At 46.2% G+C, this 7,506-nt stretch overlaps 1 long non-coding RNA gene across 1 annotated transcript; it reads left to right on the top strand.

Moving 5' to 3' along the window:
• Nucleotides 1-339: 339 nt before the first annotated feature.
• On the top strand, nt 340-5,805 carry LOC115272734. The gene is made up of 5 exons (XR_003900430.1): nt 340-354; nt 833-879; nt 1,792-2,021; nt 5,320-5,524; nt 5,607-5,805. It is a non-coding gene; the product is annotated as an uncharacterized LOC115272734 (long non-coding RNA).
• The last annotated feature ends 1,701 nt before the right edge of the window (nt 5,806-7,506 follow it).

The following is a 7,506-nucleotide window of genomic DNA, read 5'->3' as shown; positions in this document are numbered from 1 at the left end:
CTAGGCCCAACCATCCTGTTCATTGGCTGTGTGATCTTAGGCAAGTTCTAACCCTTTCTGGTCCTATTTTCCTCATTCACAAAAGTTAGACTTGATGATTTCTTCCAGTTCTTGACATTCTAGGATTCTATTATTCTATTACTTAGGATAGAATAATCCTATTATTCTATGGTATGCTATGGTAAGCATGGTTATCATTAAAGGTTTGTTCCTCCAGTTCATGATCCAGCTTCTGATATTCTTGCCCTCTTCTGGCTCTGACCTGTCTGGTGTACTCGCAGAAGCCTCTAGTGCAGCACAAAGGGCACCTACTCTGAAGCCAGATAACCATAGTTCCTTCTCCTTCTTCCTCAGGTGGGTCTGGTCCCTGGGCAGATTTGAGCTACTTTCAGAGTCACCAGTCCCAGACTATCAGGGGACGCTTGGACAAGGGCACTGACCTCCCTCTGGCTCTATGGCCTGGCCACCTTGTCACCCTGAGCTACAGCTTATTTTTATTCCTCCCCTTGGCCTCTCCTTAGGGCCTTTGTCCAATTTGGCAAAAAGAGCCACTAAGGTTATAGAGTCAGGGACCTAGGAGGATATAAGTTGTCATTGATTCCAGAAGACTGGGACCTCCTTAACGGCAAAGGCCACACACGGGGCACTTGCTGAATATCAGTCCCCAACACAGATCCTGGTCCATTGGGTACTCAATCAATGATCATGGGATGAATGAATGAATGAATGAATGGAACCAATTATATACAAATGGCAGAACTGAGGTCCAGGAGGGCTAAGTGCTGAGTTCGAGCTAGTGTACTATCTTAGTGCCTTTCCTTTTTGGTTGCAGCTCTTCATAATTAAGACAGTGATAGATGCGCTGAAAAGACAGCTGTTGTAAGTACTAAAAAGACATCACCCACAAAGCTTCTAGAATGGTGCTGAACACAGTTTGTACCTGATAATTTTAGGCTCTAGTGCAAGGTTGCCCAGTGTCAATGGCAATCTCCTGAAAAGAACTAGGGGTGTCATGTAAGGAAGCCCTTGTAGAAGGGTTTTTTTTCCATAATATTTTATTGTCAAATTGTTTTCCATACAACACCCAGTGCTCTTCCCCTTAAGTGCCCTCCACCATCACCACCACCTCTTTTCCCCCCTCCCCCTTCCCCTTCAACCCTCAGTTCATTCTCAGCATTCAATATAGAAGGGTTTTAAAGACCACAGAAACCTCATCTGTCTGTAGCAGCTCTGGACACAGCCTTGTTAGGAGAGGGATGGACCCAGTGACCTGCACCCTTTCCAATCCCTTTTGATTCTTGGAACCACGGATGCATTTCTGATCCTGACCATTGGGTGGCACCAGCCCATCAGGTTAGGTAGCTCACAGAGTCACCAGGGCGCTCTGCTTCCCAGCAGGGGTGTTGGAAAGGGTTGGGGGGCAGGGAGCAAGCAAGAATGGGGTGGGGGAAGGAGCAGCCTAGAGAGTCCAGGTGTTTGTGCCTCTATGAGCCTGTGTGTGTGTGCCTTTGTGCACAACTGGGCTTGGGGGGTGGGCTGTATAAGCATTATGAGGGTATATGTGCATGTGTGTGAGTATGTGTGAGCCTGTGTGTGAGAGCTAACAACTTGGAGAAAGGGGGACTTTGTTTCACTCCTGTTTATGTGCAGGGAAATCATTTGACCTAAATGAAATCACTCAGCCCCAGGGATGTTAGTATTTGACTGTGGATGAAGTCAGGTTTGGGGATGTGACATTTTCAAGATGTTAGAGTCTTTACAATTTGTTTTATCCACACTCTCATTTCTCAGATGGGAAAAACTGAGGCCAGAAGAGGCCATATATGTGCTGGGCTATGCTACAGATCCTTGGTGGGCTGGCCAGAGTTCCTAGGCTCCCTGACTTCGTCTACCAAGGTCTCCACATTTGAGCTTCTGGCAACCTCAGGGCAAGGACGCCGAACTATCCAAACAAGATGGCTGACCTCCAGGAAGAAAACTCAGCAAGATGAAGTCCATGACCCCTGCTCAGTCATAATTCAGTATGAGCATTCTCGACTTCTCTGCCCTGTGTTCCACTCCTTACATGTGGGCCCAGAGCCAGCCCTGACAGCCCCTGCCATCCATTTGAGGGCAGCTAATGTTGCTCAGGGTGCCAGGGTAACCAAGTGACAGTCAGGAGCCAGAGTCCAGATTTCTGGTCTTCTAGCCTGTGTCTTTTTCCTGCCATCCTTGTCTTTACCTCACTCCTGGGGCTTTCTCTGTCCCCTCAGTGGCCCAGGGACCAATTATCTGGCGGCACCAGGCAGCTCTAGATCTGCCTTGCCAGGGCCCCTCAGGGTGTCTCCATCCCCTTTAATAAGGGCCTGGAGGCCTCCCGGAAGTGGATGGTGGTAATAAAGATTTGTACATGGAGCTGGTGTAAAGCTGGTCAAAATGATGATAAGGACTGTCATTTATTTTTCCACCTGGGTGGTCCAGTCGGTTAAGTGTCCAACTTTGGCTCAGGTCATGATCTCACAGTTCATGAGTTCAAGCCCTGCGTTGGGCTCTGTGCTGACAGCTCAGAGCCTGGAGCCTGCTTTGGATTCTGTGTCTCCCTCTCTCTCTGCCCCTGCCCTACTCACATTCTGTCTCTCTCTCAAAAATAAATAAACATTAAGTTTTTTAAAATTATTTTTCTAGTGTTGGTTCCAGGTACTGTGCTGGGTTCTTCTGCTGTGGAGTCAGACTACCTGGGCTTGGGTTGTGGCTCCATCCACCAGCTCCATGACCTCCTAACTTTGGAGTGAACTTCCTAACTTAGGAGCCTCCTCTCTGCTCAGTTTCTACATTTTAAAACTGGAGGTGTCACTTGCACCCACCACAAGGGTTGTCGAGAGGTTTGAATGACTTAACATATAGAATTACCTGAAATGAATAAATCTGAATGCATGTTGTGATGCTTTAATCCTCAAAACAACCCTACTCAAAATGCCAGGTCTGGTGATCCCAATTGGTAAAAGAGGAAACTGAGGCCCAGGGCAATAATGTGTGGGGGACATAGCTGGTAAGTGTGGAGGTCACAATGGAAGCCAAGTCTATGGATACAGACCTTATGCCAGTCCTCTGAAGTCCTTTATTGTCCCATCAACCAAGCCCAGACACAAGGAGGGAGGCTCCTTTCTAAAAAAATTCAATAAATTCAGAATCAAGTACTGCATATTTATACATTTACATATAATGGTAAGAGAAAATAGGAAAGTTAAGAGAAAAAATTAATTTTTCTTTCATGTTTATTTATTTTTGAGAGAGACAAAGTGCAAGTCCCTCAGGGGAGGGACAGAGAGAGGGGGAGACACAGACTCTGAAGCAGGCTCCAGGCTCTGAGCTGTCAGCACAGAACCCAACATAGAGCTCGAACCCACGAACAGTGAGACCATGACCTGAGACGAAGTTGGGTGCTTAACCACCTGAGCCACCCAGGTGTCCACCCAAAATTTTTCTAAATGATCCTCTTCTAGACCTGATGTTTTCATCAAGCACCGAGTCTCTCTTGAATACTAATAGGTTGGTACCGGGTGTTTTAGGAGAGGGACACATCCCAGAAACCCTTCCTGGCCTGCCAGCAATCCTGTACTCACAGCTCCCTCCCCTCCCAAACTACCCACCCTTTGTCACTCAAATGCATCCCACAGGGTGGGTCTGGACTGGGTAGGGGATGGCGGGTGCCCCACAGACTCCCGGCATAGTTCATAATCACTGCCCCTTTATGGGCTCCGTGCAAATGCATGGTTGACTATATAAAATATAGTTATGAGCACTCATTATGGCAGGAGGTAGTAGTTAATATAAAAAGTACCCAATTGCAGATGTGTGATGTCAGGCCACTAATGAACCAGCTCTGCAGTCTAGCGGGTCCCACCTAATCTGAGGAGGGGCCTCTGGACAGCTTCACCCCAGCCGGTGTGGAGCTTTGAACTAAGGTGATATTTGCTGGGCTGCAGCTTCCTTCTGACTTCTTCCCCTAATTCCTCCATCAGGGGAGGCTCCCTCCATCCTAGGCTGACAATGAACTCCCAGCACGTCTGTACCCATCCAGTTACCCAACCAGTATCTTTGGAGAACCCACTCTGTATAGCATTGGAGATAATTTGATGAAAGGTGTCAGCTTTTTTTCTCTGCTTCCTGGGATATGGCAATGGGCACCTTTGGATCTTACAAGTGGCATTTATAAGCTAACCCAGTGGTTTTGGGGATCCAGAGGGCCTATCTGATCCCCACTTGAGCTGAGCCAGCAGGGCTGGTAGGCTAGTAGCTGAAATGGCTAGAGGCAATGGCTGAGTACTGAGGGGCAGGGATAGGGGGGTGCAAAGTGGGTACTTGAGAATGTGAACTGCTCGGCAGGAACTCTGGGGTTGGAACCAGGAACCACATCAGCAGACCAGACCTCCAGGAGAAGGTGAACTGAGTCTCCAAAATTCCACATGTTACCTAGAGTTTATTCTTCACTTGGTGACCAGAGTGGTCTTTTAAATACTTAAATCATATGCTAAAGCTCTTCAATGTTTTCCTCTTACAGTGGATATAAAATCCAAACCTCTTGCCTGCTTCTGAAGCCTTGTATCCTTGCTGCCCATTTCCCTGATGTAGCCTGGCCTGCTTTGTCTCCCGTGATACTGGCAAGCTTAGAGTGGCCTCAGGGACTTTGCACTCACTTTTTATCTGCCTGACATGCTGTGCTCCTCCATTTTTGAATTATCTCTTGTTATTCAGGTCTCAGTCCAAATACCACCTTGGAGAATCCTTCCCCAAACATCCTTTCAAAACCACTTTCTCCCTGCAGCTCACTTACTTTCCATCACATTTTCCTGTTTTGCTTGCATTGTCAAAAGGATCATGAGTTTGAAATAATATCATTTGTTTCTCATTCATATCATTACTAGACTATGAGCTCCATGAAAGAAAGGAACTCAACTGGCTTATTTGCTGTTGTATCCTTAGAACCTAGAAAACTACCTGGCACATAGTAGAATCCCAGTTACATTTGTTGAGTGAATGAATGAGTGAATATAAGGTGAAAAGCAGGTCTGGGAGTGAAATGAGAGGACTCAGTGTAATTTCTGTCAAAGAGCCTCTCTGGCCACTGGCTCATTTTGATTATCAGTTGCGAAGTGGGTATAAGGCTCTGCTTATGTAAACATCCTAATGGATAGAAGGTCTGAAGCATTCGGGAATATGTCCAATCATTACGTTTACTTAGAAGCTGGCTTAAATGGCTGCAGAACTATTATTTACATGCTTGCTGGCATAAATAACTTCTGAGTTGAGATGATGGGAGTTTTGATCTTTTCATCCTAGAATTGGTCATGGGATACTTGGGAAGACATCGCCATGTTGTGGTGCCTGACATGTGATCTGGGTCAGATTCTCCAAGATCTGGGGAAGGCTGCATTCCCAGCAGCAATGGAAGAGATATCCAGTCTTATGATGTGATAGGAAATGTAGAGAAAGTCTGCCATCCTCCATTTGAGCTCCTAGAAACCAATATTCTATCAACATCCAGGTAGTAAAAGAATCAAAATTCGCCCATGATATCAGTGTGTCAACAGAACCAACATATTTTATTTGTCTGTCTTTTCTTCTAGGACTTGTCCATATACATCAAGTCAAGTAATTTTCAAAACGTTCGTGTGCATCACTCAGTTGTTTTGGAAGACCTTACAAAGAGCTTAGCGTAACTCAGTTGCAGATAAGGTGCTGGCATGGGAAAGATCAACAAGGCTTGACTGAGCTCTCCAAATCTTTGCAGACCAGAGGGAGGCAGATGTGACCACTATCACCCTAAGACAGAGCAGTATAAGATGCGCAAGCTCAACCCTGGCTGGGTGTCTCTGGGAGAGTTATCTAACAACTTTGTGTCTTATTAGCCTTCTCATCAGTAAAATGAGGCTGATGAAAATAATACCTCAGAGGAAATACCTCTCAAAAAGATTAAATAAATTAATACCTGAAAAGTGCTGAAACAGTGTCTGGGACATAGTACATGCCTAATAAGTGTCTATTAATATGACTCTTATAAGGCAAAGTGCTATGGGCTTTGAAGAGGGAGGCACAAGGTGCTGGGGGGACATGTAAGTGTTAGAGGACAGGGGTTACTTCTTGCAGAAGATGAAGCGTCTTCATCTTCCAAGGAGGGGCAAGGAGGCGGCAGCATATGTCAGGGCAAGACTAGGGTCACTGGGAAAGAGGGGCCTCTTCTTGAATTCTGCCTTCATTATTTATCAGCTTTGCGGCTTTGGACACGTTATTTCATTTACCTGTGAAATAGGTATCATCTCACAGGAGTACCATGAAGATAAAAAAAATAATAAAATGACATTTGTGACGTTTCTGACACATGGTGGGTGCCAGGAAAAGGGCACTCCTCACCAGGTCCATAGGGACCCTCACTGGGATGGAGTATGTGGTGCCCTGAGTCCTGCCAGCCTTTTTGGGGATTGCTTCAGCAGAAAGAAACTGCCACTTCTGGGCTCATGCCTCTTTTTGGGGACAGCCTGCTTCCAATGACTGATGCCCTAGGTGGCCCTCACTCTAACTGGAGATGACTCTGAAGGGCCAGTCCAGCTCCAGAGCTTCTCATGGGTTCATTTGAAGTCTTTATTGGGCCTGCGTGATAGCTCAGTATCTGCCTCCTCTCCTTCCTTCCTCCTGCATCTCTTATATTAGTCAGCTCAGGCCAACTAACGAAATACCACAGATGGCTGGCTTCAACAACAGAAAGTTCTGGGGCGCCCAGGTGGCTCAGTTAGTTAGGTATCTGACTTCAACTCAGGTCATGATCTCACGGTTCGTGGGTTCGAGCCCCGCCTTGGGTTCTGTGCTGACAGCTCAGTGCCTGGAGCCTGCTTCAGATTCTGTGTCTCTTTCTCTCTCCGCCTCTCCCCTGCTCATGCTCTGTTTCTCTCTGTCCCAATAATAAATAAACATAAAAAAAAAACATTAAAAAGGAATGACAGAAAGTTGTTATCTCACATTCCAGGAGGCTATATATCGAACGTCAAGGTGCTGACAGTTTAGTTTCTGGTGGGGCTTCTCATCCTGGCTTCTGACAGCTACCTTCTTGCCACATTTTCACAGGGCCTTTCCTCTGTGCTCACATGGAAGGAGAGAACTCCAGTGTTTCTTCCCCTTCTGACAAGAACACCAGACCTGTCAGGGTAGGGTCCCACCAATATGACTTCATTTAACCTTTATTGCCTCCATAAGGCCCTATATCCAAATACACTTACATTGAGGGCTAGGCCTTTCATGTATGAAGTTAGGAGGGACATAATTCTCTTTTCTACAGGTGTGTGCCCTAAAATTGTGGAATTGCATTCTGTAATAACCTCCTCCTGCAGACTTCTGTCTCTGTGTTTGTTTTCTGAGGAACCCGAGCTGCAGAGGCAAACATAGTGCCTAGAACGTAGCAGTTACTCAATTAATTTTTAGTGAATGAATTCATATTTGGATTTGAATACACTGTGAAGGATTACTGAGCACCAG

The sequence above is a fragment of the Suricata suricatta genome, chromosome 11, assembly GCF_006229205.1.
Source record: "Suricata suricatta isolate VVHF042 chromosome 11, meerkat_22Aug2017_6uvM2_HiC, whole genome shotgun sequence".
Taxonomy (NCBI): Eukaryota; Metazoa; Chordata; class Mammalia; order Carnivora; family Herpestidae; genus Suricata; species Suricata suricatta.
This window is presented reverse-complemented; position numbering and strand designations above follow the sequence as displayed.